We start from the raw sequence: 18272 nt of genomic DNA, 5'->3' as shown, positions 1-18272 counted from the left end.
CACCAGGCTGCCACACAATTGCACCTTTTTTTGTCTACAGATTTTTCAGCCCCACTCTACCCTTTCACAGCGAATTCCCTCTGCTCGTCTCATTGATTTAGAGTTATTACCTTAGGCTGTAGAGTGGGAGCAGTCTGGGATAAACAAGGCCAGTGATAAGAGTGCATGAGAAACCTGCGTGTCTGTATTTAATAGCTTCTGCGATGGGGTGCCACTGTTTGTGGAGCCCTTGGGATTTCATTACACAAAGACAAATGGATGATCCAGGCACAGCTGAATTTTGGGAAGGTGGAAGGCAATTTAGGGTGGGGGTGGGGAAGGGCTGGGTATGGGTGGGGTGTGTGAAGGAGGGACAAGCAATTAGCCTAATCAGTAGCAGCATGTCTCAAGTGGCTTGAAAGCTTAGAGTGAGGTGACTTCGTGAGAGGTGATGCTCACAAAGAGAATGTCCATTTCTTGTCTAGAAAGTGCACAATAAATCAAAGGACCAAAAAAAGGACATTTTTCATTTATTAAGGCTTTGAGATGGATTGAGAGACTGACTTTATTCACAACCATATATGATTTTATAAGAACGCATGGAAAAACAATTCGGCTTAGGGCTGGTTTCGTACACAATAAGCTGTTTTTGCCAGCAGTAACGCAAATATATCATTACTAGGTGCACATCAAACGCTCGTCACTGATACATTAGGAGTAGAAGAGATTTCATTATGTCTCTGGGCGGTTTCCAAAATGGATACCAAATGGATAAGCATGACACATACAGGCAACCTTAAAATAATAACCATTCAAACAGCACCATCCTAGAGCTTCATAGGGGAAGTATAAGCTCTTTAAGTGGTTAGGTAAATGGGAAATATTCCTACTCCTCAACTTGAAGCATCTGGCTGATAGTCAGCTACACACATAAAAAGGATATAAACAAAGACATTTAAATTTAACAATCACAACTATAATGTTTTTATCCCTTATAACTAAACTAAAACTGCATTTTATCAGTGTAAAATGCAGTTTTGCATCTCATAATAAATGCAGAATTAGCATTTATGAGCACTTAGGAAAGGAGGAAAAAAGTATGTTCTCATGGCTTTAGGAATGAAAAACATTTACTGGCTCATAAAAATTCACAGCCCTTTGTTAGATGAAATTACATGTCACCCATAAATTTAGGAATAGTCTGTTAAGGAATATGTGAGTAAATCAAATGCACATATAACTGCTCAGAGACCTGTTTTCTTCCTTTGCATGCACTTCTCAGAATTTGTTTATCCCAGCTGTTGAATCTTTTTACAAAGAAAATGCGGATTTTTCTCTCTTTTATTTCTTAAGAATAGTGAAGAAAAGGAAATCTCTATTTCATGAATGAGCCTTGACTGAAACACATTTCTCTGTAGTATTTTTGAGCTGAGCCTTTGAAGTCACAAGTCTCCTAATGCTTCCTCTTGGACTGGAGCTTCAAGAGCTTGTTTTAATTGCTCCCAGAGAAAGAGGTGAATGGTTAAGGGCTAACAGATTCTATGTAAGGAGGATTACTGTAATCTGAATACTAAAATATAAGCAGGTGCAATCTGTTGTTGACTGTAAGAAAATCTGCTGTTTGAAGCCCACATCCTTTGGAATCTGCAGGGCAAGAATTTAATGAAAAGTAATCAGATTATATTACATAGTTTGCTTTCAGCATCTCATCAGATATCTAATTTTAGACATATGGAAGAATGTGTGTGTTTGGAACCAGTGTGAAGGACCACAGGAGCTAAAGAAATCGAATGAAAACAGGGTTTATGCTGAGACTGCACCGACTTCATATTTCTAAGTGTACATGAACATAAAATAAAACTTAGACCACATAAATCAAAACACTGAAAATGCACAAAACTCTCTCTGGAATTAATCATAGTTAAAGCTTTTGTATATCAGTGACAATATGGTATGAATATTGCTCATCAGTTGTAATTTGTCTGCCATTTGTCTGCTTATCAAACATTTATATCAAATCAATATGATAATCAAAACATCAGCAGCATTAAAAGCTTTTACAGAAATACTTAGCAAGCCAGCATAAAATCAATAAGTGCACACAGACACTCGCCACAGGGAGTCATTAGAAACGTCTAAAGCAAATTCCCTCACATACATCAAGCGTGGTGAAACACAATAGACTTTAAATCCTGTTGTTCAGTGACTGACTTGACATAGCGTGGCTTATTGCCATCGTGTTGACACAAATTCACTTCAACAAGAGAGGTCCTCTCCTAATCATTAATTATCCGACGAGCTTAATGACCTGTGTAACGTGACATTACAACCATGAATAGTGACGACGAGGAGTACTCTTAATCTCATTTTTTTTAGTTCGATAGATGCACAGACGCCAGTAGGCTGCAGCTGGTAATGAGGTAGTGTGATGATACCCCTTGCCATTTTCCTGCATGCATCAACTGTTCTTTTTGTTAATTAGATAGAAATATGCTTTTGATGGAGTAAAGTTTACATTAGAGAAGACAGCTATCTTCAGTAGATGGACTTGTGATTCCCCTTCCAAATTAGACAAGCATTTGGTTATAGCCCTTAGAAATATCCATGTTTTTATGTTCTGTTAACCAAGTCACATATAATAACAGCCATACTGGTCTCACAGACAAATTTGTATTATATGGTGGTTGTTCATAATATATTAAAATTATGTGCCCGAAACATCGAGTGTGACTACTGTCTTGGAGAATCCTAAACAAACATTAACCTACCACAATAAAAAGGACAGACTTACTCAGACAACAAGAGGTGCCCTACTGCCCCCGAGCATGATCTTTTCCCAAACATAATCAGTTCTTTTGGTGCCTGCTGTTAACCAGCAATGAGTGAAAACAAAAGTGTGTTGATAATACAGACACTGAATGTGTAAACAAATAAACAAGATGGATGTGAACTCTTGGGATTAATTGCTTCACTACCACCATCAAAATCTCATTTTAGTGCAGATTTTATGTTATTACCTCATATTAGCTAAGGAATTTGTATAACCACTACAACAAAGCTCTTCACTGGCTTTCCATTTTCACATAATTTGCTGTTAAGCAGCAGCTACTGAAACCTTGAAATTGTCAGTGAATCTCTTACACTAAAGTAATAATAAAAATTAAATCATGAAAAATACTGAATGTCCTTAGCATGCCAAGAGTACTTTTTTTGGTGACTTGGAATGGCATAATGTGCATAGAAAGTGTAACCAAACGGTTTCATCTTGTTATTGCCGCTCCAAACATGTGAAGTTCCCTACTGTGCCAGATGTTAATTGGATAATCAATCTCTACTAAAATGTACTGGTCTAAGACCTTAGTGCTTTATCAATGTCACTATGTCAGCAGCTTCCCTGTCCTCATTTCCTCCATTCGGTAAGCTGCAAAGTCCAGGGAGTTACAGTGGAGGATTTATCTGTGTGAATCTCTCAGGCTTGCAAAAGGAAAGTTAAAAAAAAAAAAACAACTAAATGCTGAGACACGGACAGATATAAATGGGCAGCAGGAGCTTTCCAGGTGATTTATATATCTTTCCTGGACTGGCAGAATGCATCGCATCTGATGCTACCTACCTCTGACCCTCAGCCAAGCTTTTACAAGTTATCTTGTCAGGAACCCTGGCAGACTTTAATCCCACCCTCTGCAGCCTAAACTCTAATAGCAGATGTTTATGGAAGGGGGTTGCCTTTTCCCCATTTAGCTGGCTTGATGGAATTCAGGTGGCAGGAGCTAACAACATATGGAAAGCCCATTAGAGACTGCATTAGAAATGACCTTTTAAGCTCTGTGCCTGTGCTATATTTCATCATTTTGGACATTACCTGCACTAAGGCATTAGACTCGGTTTGAGTCTGAAGGGTAATAAGGTACTAAGGAGAGGATTAGGATGTCTATTGATATCTGAATTTGTAGTGAAACTCAGAGAACTGTTCTGCTTGGTCCTAAAAAAAGACAAAAACAAAAGAACCTGTAACTATGTTGCATATGATGTGTTTTTTAAGTTAGCTAAGGCTGGAGGAAGGCTGAAGGAATCCCATTTACTTTACTTTAGTTTTGTGAATACTAACTTCTTTACAACATTTAAAGAGCACATCACTGTAGTTGTTTATCCATTGATCCGAGTTGTCTAGTTTTGGAGATAATGCCTTCACAGAGGCTGGCCTGCTCTTGAATTCATTGGAACTTAAAAGCACTTGTAGTGCTCAAAGCCAAAACTCGCAGCAATGCCTCTTTATAGAAATCATGACTGGGTTATTTTGAAAAGATCCACAAACCTTGCTGTGGAAGTGCCATCACTGTGCAGAGGGGCTAATGCTACAGCATGGGAGCATGTTAGCATTAATGATGTCCCCTGTATATTAATACAGTTAGCTTATGTACTGTAGTTTGCAAGAAACTACTCACAATATTTGTTTGTTTTTGATTATTTTTGGTTTGTTTTTTTGTTTTCTTAGTAACCAAGCCATATTTTTGGAAATAAACATTGCTTCTGTTTTTCAAATGTAGTTTAGTTTAGCAGTTCAAAAAAGAGCCCCTCCGACAGCCAAACCCATCTGTTCTCTGATTGGATTGTTACATTTGTGATTGACATGACATTGACCAATCAGATGAAAGGAAGAAAAATAGGGTCAAAATTCGTACTTGTAACTTGCAGAGATTCACAAGTCCACACACAAATCTTTTTTACACACACACAAATTCTTTTTACACATACAAATCTTTTTTACACACACACAAATTCTTTTCACACATACAAATCCTGATTTACAAGTACAAAACTGATTTACAAGTACAAAATATTTATGACCACATTTTGAACCCATACACAAGGCTCGCGTGCGGAGTGAAGCGGAAAAAAAGTGCGAGAGAGAGGATGAGAGAAAGAAAAAAGAAAACCCAGCTCACGTCGTTCACGTCAAAGATCCGGCTCAAAGAGCAGTTTCGTTAGCGACCAACACATCACTAGAGCTGTCCCTTTAAGAAGGAAATAGGCTGAACAAAGAATTTGTACTTCTATAAACCAACAGTCTTTTCTTTATATTCCAAATCAGATTAGCACTGCATGCTCTTCCATTTTTTTGACTCTCATACAGAGACTCATTTGCATCTGCAGGCCCAACATAAATGTCAAACTGCACTCTCTGGCTCATTAATAATAAAATGGTACATCTAGATCCCTGAGCTTGTGTGGCATTTTTGGCAATTAACGAACTGACTTTTGTAATTTCAAAGGCTGCCCTTAGGGGTCCAATATGCATATGATAAATATTTAAATGAAACTGCAGTCAACAATCATCCTGGGAGAGCCAGATTTAGGCAGCAGCTATTTAGCCAGTGTCACTCACCATGAATCTTTAAATGTGAACCTGCTTACCCTGTAGCTAAGCAACACTTATAAATGTGTCGATGTACTCTCATAAGAATATTCTAGTAGAAAATATGTAGACTAGCTGTAAATTACTTGTGGCCTTGGATTCATTTTAAAGTGTTGCTGCACTTGTTTTATTTTTAAGAGAGAATATTTTTAGTAGGATCATCTGGCACAAAAGGAGCTGCTCAGTATAACTAAAAGCTTATTGAGTGAGACAGAAGGCAAGCTTGTTTCACCCTAGTGACCCTCCAAGCAAAGCATATTTTGTAGAAATTTGAGGATTTTAATAACCAACCTTGTTGTTATAATCACATTCCATTTAGTGTACTTTATTTCATGCTTTATGATTACAGAGCATTTGTTAGCATAATTATCTGCCCACCATGACTGCTTTGGTAAATTTACAACTGTGAAATGTATTTTACACCCACAAACTACTCATATTATTCATAAATGTTTATGCCATGTTAAGTTTTTGTTAATAGAGTGTTATTTACCGGTTTACTTTGCTGCTATAATGGCTGATTGCCATACAGACTGCTAAATTTTCCAACAAGCCTTCCCTTCCCAACATTCAGTGTTGTATTTCTTTCTGCATAAAATAACACGTAATGTGCTGAAAACAAATACTATATTTAAAAACTTAGGCTTTAGGAGGGCTGATGAAGGTGCAAATCAAACTTTTGACAAAGACACTACAGTCCCTTTTGGCATCATGTTTAAGTGTAATTTTCACTGGTTTTGGTTGAGGTTAGCAGATTTTAGGCTTTAAACAAAAAATACACTTTTTTGTAACGTTAAACAATGTTAAAATTTTTACCCCATTTACAGATGAACTCTTTTACAGAGGCGAGCATGAACAACAAAGTTTTAATCTTTAGTTGAAGAACAGTGTCTGTCTATTACATTGAAAAGGGTTTTTTGTGCTCTCCTCTAATACATACAGTGGGGCAAAAAAGTATTTAGTCAGCCACCGATTGTGCAAGTTCCCCCACTTAAAATGATGACAGAGGTCAGTAATTTGCACCAGAGGTACACTTCAACTGTGAGAGACAGAATGTGAAAAAAAAAATCCATGAATCCACATGGTAGGATTTGTAAAGAATGTATTCGTAAATCAGGGTGGAAAATAAGTATTTGGTCAATAACAAAAATACAACTCAATACTTTGTAACATAACCTTTGTTGGCAATAACAGAGGTCAAACGTTTACTATAGGTCTTTACCAGGTTTGCACACACAGTAGCTGGTATTTTGGCCCATTCCTCCATGCAGATCTTCTCGAGAGCAGTGATGTTTTGGGGCTGTCGCCGAGCAACACGGACTTTCAACTCCCGCCACAGATTTTCTATGGGGTTGAGGTCTGGAGACTGGCTAGGCCACTCCAGGACTTTCAAATGCTTCTTACGGAGCCACTCCTTTGTTGCCCGGGCGGTGTGTTTTGGATCATTGTCATGTTGGAAGACCCAGCCTCGTTTCATCTTCAAAGTTCTCACTGATGGAAGGAGGTTTTGGCTCAAAATCTCACGATACATGGCCCCATTCATTCTGTCCTTAACACGGATCAGTCGTCCTGTCCCCTTGGCAGAAAAACAGCCCCATAGCATGATGTTTCCACCCCCATGCTTCACAGTAGGCATGGTGTTCTTGGGATGCAACTCAGTATTCTTCTTCCTCCAAACACGACGAGTTGAGTTTATACCAAAAAGTTCTACTTTGGTTTCATCTGACCACATGACATTCTCCCAATCCTCTGCTGTATCATCCATGTGCTCTCTGGCAAACTTCAGACGGGCCTGGACATGCACTGGCTTCAGCAGCGGAACACGTCTGGCACTGCGGGATTTGATTCCCTGCCGTTGTAGTGTGTTACTGATGGTGACCTTTGTTACTTTGGTCCCAGCTCTCTGCAGGTCATTCACCAGGTCCCCCCGTGTGGTTCTGGGATCTTTGCTCACCGTTCTCATGATCATTTTGACCCCACGGGATGAGATCTTGCGTGGAGCCCCAGATCGAGGGAGATTATCAGTGGTCTTGTATGTCTTCCATTTTCTGATGATTGCTCCCACAGTTGATTTTTTCACACCAAGCTGCTTGCCTATTGTAGATTCACTCTTCCCAGTCTGGTGCAGGTCTACAATACTTTTCCTGGTGTCCTTCGAAAGCTCTTTGGTCTTGGCCATGGCGGAGTTTGGAGTCTGACTGTTTGAGGCTGTGGACAGGTGTCTTTTATACAGATGATGAGTTCAAACAGGTGCCATTCATACAGGTAACGAGTGGGGGACAGAAAAGCTTCTTACAGAAGACATTACAGGTCTGTGAGAGCCAGAGATTTTCCTTGTTTGAGGTGACCAAATACTTATTTTCCACCCTGATTTACGAATAAATTCTTTACAAATCCTACCATGTGAATTCATGGATTTTTTTTTCACATTCTGTCTCTCACAGTTGAAGTGTACCTCTGGTGCAAATTACTGACCTCTGTCATCATTTTAAGTGGGGGAACTTGCACAATCGGTGGCTGACTAAATACTTTTTTGCCCCACTGTAATTAAATATGTTACATGGGTCCTCAGAATTTTACCAATAACAGCAGTAACAAAAAAGATTTTCTAATCTTACAGGTTGTGGTTAAGACAGTTTCCTTATTTATACATTTTTTTTTCAGCCACTAAAGCTTTGTCATGAGGGGACCACTAATAAAATACAAGTAATTTGCAAAATTAGTTGTATTTATTGTAAAAAGTTGAACTTCAGTGCTGTTAATACTGTACAGTATCAGGCACAGGCATTTTCTTGAGTGTCTTTGCCATTTCTTAGTTTCTTCATTTCTTCTCTTTTTAATTTCCCATTGTCTGATGATAATGTTGAGTTCCTTGTTAATTCCTTTAATGAACACTGCCGTGCCATTCTTGATAAGGTCACTCCTTACAATATTAAATATCTCTCTATCGTTTATTGCTCACCAATTTCTGGCCTTGAACATTCATGTTGAAAATCGGAATGACCACGGAAGACCACGGGTTTGGTTGTCTATAAAGAATATTTTATAGAACTTCTCACATAATATAATGACATAGTGAAATGAGACTTGATCTTATTATATACATTCTTTTCAACAGTCTCATAAACCACAACAAGAATAATTCCAGGGTGTTATTTGATACTATCAACAGCATCGTTTTCCCCCCAACTCAGCATGCTGCAATACACTCTGATGATGATTGTAATGTATTTCTCATTCACAGTGTGAATAAGGTTAACCCATAAAGTCCCTCCCCTGATGAAGATGGCCCTCAATGCCCTGAGTTATTTATTGCATTCTTTCTAATTACACTAAATGACTTAGTTACAATAATAGGCAGGAGGAAACTCACATCATCCTTGTAAAAGATATTACCTCTTTCTGTCCTATTTGGGAGTCTGACTGTAGCAGCACTGGTCCTTTTCTGCTTTGTATTATTAACAGCTCTCTGAGGCAAGATTATATTCCCTCCTACTTTAAACAAGGTGATCTCTTTACTTAAGAAATCTTGGTGCCAGTTCTGTTGGAATGTCTCTGCTGAGACTGCTCATTTGAAGGTCTATAATGATCTTTATTAGCCTCTGATGTGGGGGATTGTTCAACTTACTTTGATGCTGCTTGCCATAATCTTTTACTTGATTAAGTTTTTGAATGGTATCTCTGGCTCAGTGTTAGGCTGGATAACCTCTGTTTTGAACAGACGTTTCTTTGTTAGGCCAAACATGTTCTCCTTTACAACTGTTTCTCAAACCTGTGGGGTTCTACTAGGCTCAATCCTGGATCCATTTTCTTTTCTTTTAATAAGATTTGTTATCACTTTTATGCCAACAGCATTCAGCGGTACAGGTCTTTAAACAGCTGTGCAACAGATTGACAAGGGTGTACCCCATCTCTCGCACTATGGCAGGTAGGATAGACTCCAGCCCCCCTGACCCTGAATTGTATAAGCAGCAGTAAATGGATGGAAACCTCACTACCACAACAGGCTGTCCACCATAGTTCATTGACTGTTTTTTAGACACTGAACTATGTTATTAATTCCTTTTGTTCATCCATGTCCTGTTAAAAATCTTGGTGTAACATTTTCTTCTTCTCTGGGCTTTGACTTGCATATGAAATCAATTACTTCCATTTAAGGAACATTTCTAAATTGTGAACTATGATTTCTTCAGCTGAACTGGAGACATTTTTTTCATACATTTGTATCACTAAACACAGATAACAGTAAAGCCCTATTTACTGGCTTTGATACGGTACATATAATCGATACAAAATGTAGCCGACCACGGCTAAGCTTCTACTAAGTGAGCTCACATTACACGTACTTTATACTCTACACTGGCTCTCAATAGATTTTCAAACTCTTGGACTTAGCTTTAGAGCACTAAATGGGCGACGGCCAGACTATTTATCTTAACTTTTCCTTAAACACACTACTGCTTACACTCTTCAATCACATGCTTATAATTTGTTAGTTGTTCCTCACACAAGATTAAAGACTCTGGGGGACAGAGACTTCTGTTTGGAATAATCTCCTACTCCATCTACACTTAGCGGACTCTGTGGACTCCTTTAAAAAGCAGTTGATGACTTTTTTGCTTAACAAGGTTTTCTGTTGAAATTATTATTTTTTTGTTTATTTATTATATTTTATTTTGTTTACTTACTATAATTTTCTATTATATTTTTATCATTATCACCCCTACAGTAGTTTTTATTGACTGTATCTTATTATAGTTTCTTGTATAGAGCATTCAGAATGAGAATCAGAATACTTAATACTGACTACAAATTCAAATTGTGACTACATGTCAGTGAAAACAATTTAGAACTTTAATTTCTTACTTTCTTCATAACATCTGCAGCATTCTCAGATTATTCACATGCTGCATCAAACACCTTGTAACATAATTTCCAAACAATATGTATACAGTAAATAAAATCAAAATTTAAGGTGGGGAGAACACATTTAATGTAGATTTTTTTTCCTGACTCTCCATTAAATCAGGGTTTACTTTGAGTACATCTTGCTTAATGCTACTTTAAAAACACAAGGAAAAAAAGTACCATCAAAGTGTTCAAGTCATCATGTGTGCGCTTTGTGTGTTTATGACTCCCTCCCAGTAGAGCTGTTCCTCCAGGCTGTTGCTGTAAATGTGGCTGTGTTCATAGCCAACCTGCCTGGATGAAAAACGGAAATGTGAACGCTGCTTAAACTGTTAAGAATGCACTCTTCTACTTTTAGCTAGTATTGTGTATGTTTAAGGGTCTGCTTTAATTACAATTTGGCCAGTACTATGGGTCAAAAAATGTTCTCCTGTGATGCAGATATAGATGGCATTACATACCACCACATCACTAATGACTTTTTTTAAATTGTTTATTCTGAGCATTTTTCTCCCATACTGCCTTCTCTTCATTGGCTCCCTGTTAAATCAAGAATCAAATTGAAAATCTTTCTAATCACCAGTGTAGGGACTAACGCGTTATCAAGTAACACGTTACAGTAACTACGTTATTATTGTGGTAACGAGCACGGTAACTAATTATTACTGGGATTTAGATAGGGTCGTTATTTATTCCTTCATGTGGTGGCTATCACGGAGCTTCCACAGATTCAGTAACATTAGCAAGTGGTGGAGGCCAGCAGGTACCCAGCAAGACTGGCACTCTTGCTGGGTATCCAGTTACGGAAGCAACACATTAACAAGAGAATTTTGAGTAAAACCAAAGTTACTTTCCCTAGTAACTAGTTACTTTGAAAGTAATGTGTAAATTGAAGTAACTGAGTTACTTTTGATAGAAGTAACTAGTAATGTAACTAAGTTACTAATTTAAAGTAACTTACCCAACACTGCTAATCACACGCAAGGTCTTGAATAATCAGACCCCACTTCATAGTACCTTATTACACTTATAACAGAGAACTTGTCTCTCAGGCTGCTGGTTTATTTGTGGTTCCTAGAACAATTAAAGGTAAAATGGGAGGTAGAGTACGGGGCCACCGTATGATACCAAACAAGGCAAAGTAAATAGTTTTTAAAGGTAAAATGTGGAGGGAAAATCAAAAGTAGTTAAAAATGGCCAATTATACCCTGGACCCCAGAGGGTTAAACGTTTTTTTTTTTTTTAAGTAGTTACTTTTCAAGTAATTAATTACTTTTAGAATATTGTAACTCAGTTACTAACTCAGTTACTTTTTTGAAGAAGTAACTAGTAACTATAATTAATTACTTTTTCAAAGTAACTTGCCCAACACTGCCCGTATGCCTTATGTATGAATTCTGGTTGTGTTTACTGACCTCGAAATGATTTTATGTCGTACACGGCGCTCGAAAATCTCTCAAATGTTTCAGTATGACTTTGCTAAGCTACGAACCCGCACCGCTTGAAGGATTGTCGGAGCTTTACGGCTATCGTAGTCAGGAGCCTGGCGGAGTGATACGTACTGTGCTTCAACATAATATTACCGTATTGTGTGTGTATAACCTCTTTAAGTTTTGTGGATATTATACATGGTTACGCTGAGGATATGTCGGCCAATTTCCACTGAAAATGCCTTTTTGTTAAACTGTCAGCAAGGAATTTGCATTTGTTAAATTTTTATATCACTGTAATGCACATAAAAAACAGCTGCTTGTTTAAGTGAAAATACATTGATGGGGTTTTTTTGCACTAATAAAGTTGTGGAGTTGTAAAGTATTTTGTCTAGTGTCAATTATATCGTCAGTTATATCGTTATTGCAAATTTTCAAATGTATATCGTGATAAATATTTTTGGTCATATCGCCCTGCTCTACTACACACTACTGTGATTGTACCTACATGATGTGATATGGCATGAAAAAGTGCATGACCATGTGATGCAAAATGATTCACAGTATCTGATAGCTATTTTTTGATGTTTGTTTATGCTTGTTCACAAACTCAAAAAAAAATTAACATTTTTTAGAAACTTAAAGCTATCCATACAATTCCCAATTCTGCCAAGTGTCTGTTTTTGAAATTATGGTGGGACAAGGATTACCCACATGCTGAAATTATTGCTTAGTAGACATACTGAAAAAATATAAAATATAGATACACGTATTACTTGGTATCAAGGAGAACAGATGGACAAAAAATGTTACAGCATATATGGTCATTTCTGATCAATTCTGGTCAATTCTGAAGTCGTTATCTCACACAGAGTTTCATATAACCCTCCTACATCTACTTTCCAGATAAGGAAAAGTATAACAATGTGTATCTAGGCTATCCATGAAGGCCATTATGGAGCCAAAATAATTATGCTCCAAAAGCTTCCATCAGGGTTGACTTTTTTAATGCCTCCCCCAAATGGTGAAACCATCTATCCGTCCATTTTCTTCCACTTATCTAATTCAGGGTCGTGGGGAGGCTGGTGCCTATCCTGGCTGTCAAAGAGGAGGGGTACACCCTGGAGTGAGTCTTTCAGAGGGCAAATACAGAGACAGATAATCATTCACATTCACACCTACACCCAATTTAAAATCACGAATTAATCTAACAAGTATGTCTTTAGATTGTGGGAGGAAGACAGAGTACTCAAAGAGAACCCATGCAGGCACAAGGAAAACATGGAAACTCAGCATAAAGAGGCCCCAGTCATAAAGTGGATGCAACCCCAGGACCTGCTTGCAGCGAAGCTGCAGTGATACCAGTACGAATGCATAAACAATACAGTTTATTGTTTCGGCTATAGCTAGTGACTCCTGAAAACATTACAGAGTGAAAAAGGTCTCTCAAGCAGTGTTATATACATGTAGCATGCAAGAGTTCATAGAGCATTATTATATTTTAACTTTTGCAAGTTGGATGCAATTTTGCCCAACTCACAAGAATGAGATATATAGAAATGTCAACTTGTCAACATCAATCCAATTTCTGAGATTGTAAACACTGCAATTATAGTGCTTTTTCTACTCAATTTGAGCTCTCAAAGAACTTTCTTACAACAAGCCATATTCACACAATTACTTTTTTCTATGCCTGAGTGCTTTACCTAACATTGACACTCTCATGGATGCCTCAGGGGCAACTTGGGGTTCAGTATCTTGCTCAAGGATACGGGAGCTAGAAATCGAAAGGCAGACTTTCCATTTCATTTTATCTTTCATGAAATATATTTACACTGTCAGAATAATCATGCACTCCACTTTTACTCATACTATTCTACAAAACCCATGAAGTCATAGCTGCAGGATCACGTTACAATCAGTCACGAGCTGAAACGACAAACAAGAGTACATATCCCAGCGGATTAAACCACCCGTTCTCCCATTTTCACTCTATTCGTGTTCTGTTTACTGCTTATTTGATTCAGATAAATGGAAATAAACAAAACTAGGAAGCAGATTTCTCCACAGTGCAACAGTGTTTCCCTGGTGTGACACCATCTGTTTGCTAGCTCACTGAAAACGATCACTTCACCTGACTGTCAACAAACTGGGAAGATATCTTGCTTCCTCTGCTGAGATACAGCAAGGCTTAAGGAGACCTTGTTATCTCTGGCAATGTAACTTCAGTCTATTCGAACTGTCTCCTGTGTGTCCCTGCACTTATATATATATATATACGTGTGTGTGCGTGTTCATGATATTGTTGCTTAAGAGAGACACAGGCCCATTCTCCCTGGGGATTCTGGTGTCTAGATTTGATCCATGTTGTCGGTGGCGTCAGTGCAGCTCTCATTGTTTATCAAGAGAGTATAAGACAAAGAACAGCATGAGCCAGTGTACCCATTCAAAAGATGGGCAAGAAAGTCCGTACCAACTGTGCAGTGAATGCCATTATCTGTGGTGTGCATATTGAGAGGCACCAAGGGCATCAACAAGAACGTGTTGTGTGTTTTGCCATGCTGTGAGCTGCCTTTCAACACATTTCCAAGGGCAGCTTTGGAAATGCACTATAGGGGCTCGGAGATAGAACAAAATATTCTCAATAGGCCATGAGCTCATGTTCTTTTCTCAGCCATAAGAGAGAGACAAGGGGAGAGAGTAAAACTGCCACGACCTTTAAAATTCACAGAGGACAGGTGCACCCCTCGGGGCTCTCAAGAGCGCTGCAGCCTGAGGGTAATATCATGCAATTCCAGTGTAGTTTAACTGTGTCAAGGGAGGCCTTGAGTGTGTCATTTCTGGTATTACTTCCAATGAACTTGAACAAAGAGGTCTTTTCAGTTACAAACAGACACGTTGAACAGACATTTTGCTCTAATCATACAGCCGTTAAGACTAGCGATGTTAGAGCCGCACCAGGTAGCATGATATGAGCGTAACCATTTTTGGAGGATCTTGGGCTTTTGAAGTATCTCGTTTTTGTGCATGTAAACATCATGCTCCAAGTTCAAAGATGTGTATGAGCATTTATCTTTTTAGGTGGAGCACTAGCTGTTACATGAAACAGTCGTTTCTGAATTCTTCTGGCTAACAACAGAAGCATACTGACATGAAAGAAGTTGCAAAAACACTTGCAACTGTCCTGAGGAAGAAGAGCAACAAGTACAGGTTCACCTATCTCTTTAAAAAATAATGTAATTCTTTTGAAACATAAGACATAAGATGACCCTTTGGTTTGACTACATGACAAACCCAGCGGTCTGAAGCCATGTTTTAGTCAAGTATGCCCTGAAATATTTACTGCATATAATCTTTCATGCATGTCTTGGAGCTTATATAAATTAAAAAAAAACAAAACACTACATGGGCATGTTATTTATTTTTATTTAGATGAAGTGGGAGCAGGGGCGGAGCGTGGGGGTGGCTTACTGGGCTTAAGCCCGGGTTGTTTTGTCAGAAGCCCGGGGTATTTTGGAGTGCAATTTTTTCATAGTTAGATGCCTGGCTGACAACTGTATAAAACAAAAAGTACACACAATATTCGAAGCACATAGTGCACACTGTGGGAATTTACGACTGTGCGTGAATCCCCCCCTGATATTGGTATGATCCAAGCTCAGGCACTAAGCGACTGAGCGAGGGGGCGGGGCAGCTGCTGCCCGTCAGTGCGCTGTTGGAGAGACGGAGCCAGCCATACTAAGGAGAGCTTAAGTTTGACCAGGTACCAAAGCAAATCATTCGTACCGTACAAATAATGTAAATATGACGGTGCATCACGAAAGATTGATATCAAACTGATCACTTGACCAATATTACGTTACTTGCTCTTCAAGTGAATCAACAAATGGCGAAATGAAAAGCCGAACAAATGCTATTTTTTTTTTAGAGATTCTTAGCTTACGTGTGTTTATTTCATATTTTCAGTTCTTACCCTCCCCGACTAAATCGGTTTCAGTTATGTACTGAAATATAAGAATGGACATTAGAGGGTTCTTTCAAAGAAAAACTCAGGTAAATGTTATTTTATATATTATGCTTTGTATGTTGTTCAGTATATTTGTATGCAAAACAAGAGGAATTTCAGTACACAGCAGGATATTCACATTTGTAACCAGATATTTACACTTTAGGGAGAAAACATAAAACATTTTTACTGCACAACATCAATTTAGAGTAAACTTTTGTTTTAGATAAATATTGAAATATCTTTTGAATTAGTTAAATGTCACAATAAAGAGAGACAGAGCTTTCTGTTTTTTATCACTTTCATCAAATTTAGGAGTACATGTACACTAAGTTTATTGTTAATTAATAAGAAAACTCCAGACGATTCCATTCTGAGCTGAAGAAGCTTCTGATAGGTTAGTAGAGTCCATGTGAGTAAATTGGTGGCACACCTGTGGATGCATATAAGGCAAAACACAGAGCCTGTTTCTGTGACATGGGAAAATCAAGAGATGTCACCAAAACACCAGGAAAAGAACTGTGGAGCTCCATAAGTGTGGCTCAATTTTGAATACAATTTGGTGCCATTTGCAATTAAGAAATACAGACGATTTCTCTCTTTACTCTTAAAGTTAACAAATATGTTTTTTATATTTATCAATCTAAAAAAATAAACATTTAGTCTGATTTGATGTTACAATTAAAAAGTGTTTGTGTTTTTATCTGAAGAGTTTGTAAATATCTGTATATTTGATGATTGTCAGCACAAAGAGGGAGAGAGGAACAGAGAGGGAGATGGAGAATGAGGACAGAACAGAGATGAACAAGAGCAGGTGAGACACACATGTTAGTCAAATGGTTGTTTACCAAAAGTATCACCGTATCATAGGTACTCATGTATCTCATACCTAGTGTTTCTTTTTAGGTTTGTTATTTTTCAAATTCTATATTTATTAAGTTATGAAGGCTTGTTTGCACAACAAGGCTAAATAATTATATAAACCTTTCTCAATCTAAATATTGTACTTTGGTAAAATTAAAAAATAAATGTAGTGCAGGTCTATGATGATTTTTAGTGCTACTATCATCTAGTTCTGATTCTGGTTCTGTCTTGGTTAAGTCCCAAGTAGTGCTGATTTTGAACTGTTGTAGTCCTGTTTTAATTCTGGATCAGTTCTTGGTCTGGTTGAATTGGGGTTTAGTCCTGATTTTGTTCTGCCTTGCTGCTTAATTAAAAAACTAGTTTAAGGTGTTCTGCACATGTGATATATATTTTTCCCTATATGAAGTCATTCTTGTTGGTTTAAAATGGAGCACTGTAACAAAAAATAATTTCCCCCAGGGATCAATAAAGTATTCTGATTCTGATTCTGATTCTTTTTTGAACAAAACTCAAAACAGAGCCAATTAATCTTTCAGTCATTTCTACCCCCCCCCCCCCCCCCCCCCCCCCAAGGGAAAAAAAATCCCACATGCATACTATCCTTTTGGGCTAAGCCCCGGGTGTTTCAAATGTCTGGCTCCGCCTCTGAGTGGGAGTAACCCATGGGGAACATGTTTCCTGTTTTCACAAATACTAATAAAAGAAATGCTAAATGAGAGATTGTATGAAGTTAACGTTGTTTAATATTCAGTTATGATCCATTTCACCCCTCAGCACAGACTGAGATGACTGAATATGAGCAGACTAACAAAACTTAGAAGGCCACGAGCTTAACAGGTTATTTTTGTCACTTTGGGAATGCAGACACTGATGGATTCATAGCGTTCTTTAGAGCAATATAGTCACACCTGCAGGTTATACTTCTTAAATCAACAGCATAAAATGCCTGCAACATATTTCTGTTTTGTTGTCATTATATAACTTGAATAAATCTGCAGAGCACCTTTTACTGTGAATGAGCCTGTAATATAGTAATATTATTGGGGTTGGTGGTTCCGGGTTCTGTTGAAGCACTCTGTCTCTTCTACTCAGTTTCATAAAACATTGGCGTCTTATTGTTTTTACAAGCATTTAATATATGTGACATTTGGCTGACAAAGTGATGGATAGCAATAAAAAGTGAAGCGAGTGCTTTTTTATGTTAGTGCCAATCACTTATATTGTAACTCAGCAGTTGTTTCCTCCTTGCACAAGAGGTTGTTAGCTGCCATTCATTCTAGTACAATATGAGAAGAAGCTTCCATAAAATAAGATGATTCATTGCAGGAAACATTAGGCAGTGATTTCATTTAGACGAAGTTTCTGTTGCGATACTTTTTCAGTGAAAACTGAAAAAAATATGATATATTTTGCAAATGCAAGTAAAGAAGAAATTGCAACTTGGAGATATTAAACATTAAGGACTGCTTACCATGAATCCAATCAAACGCTGGGCATGCAGCACAGGTCACCATGGACAGACATGGACAAGGCTAACACAGAGACATACAACCATCCACGCTCACACCATCAGTTTCGAATCACCAAATAACCTACTCCTAAACAGTGGAAGGAAAACTGAACACCTATGGAAAGCTCACACAGGGACAAGGAGTACATGCAAACCTCA

At 38.0% G+C, this 18272-nt stretch overlaps 1 long non-coding RNA gene across 1 annotated transcript; it reads left to right on the top strand.

The window, feature by feature from the left end:
• The first annotated feature begins 15355 nt into the window (after positions 1-15355).
• LOC145430251 (uncharacterized) lies at positions 15356-15781 on the top strand. Its single transcript, XR_013910720.1, has 2 exons — positions 15356-15496; positions 15700-15781. It is a non-coding gene; the product is annotated as an uncharacterized LOC145430251 (long non-coding RNA).
• The last annotated feature ends 2491 nt before the right edge of the window (positions 15782-18272 follow it).

This window comes from Astatotilapia calliptera, chromosome 2 (genome assembly GCF_964374335.1).
Source record: "Astatotilapia calliptera chromosome 2, fAstCal68.1, whole genome shotgun sequence".
In the NCBI taxonomy this organism is placed as follows: Eukaryota; Metazoa; Chordata; class Actinopteri; order Cichliformes; family Cichlidae; genus Astatotilapia; species Astatotilapia calliptera.
The sequence above is the reverse complement of the archived record's forward strand: the minus strand, read 5'-3'. Positions and strand labels throughout refer to the sequence as shown.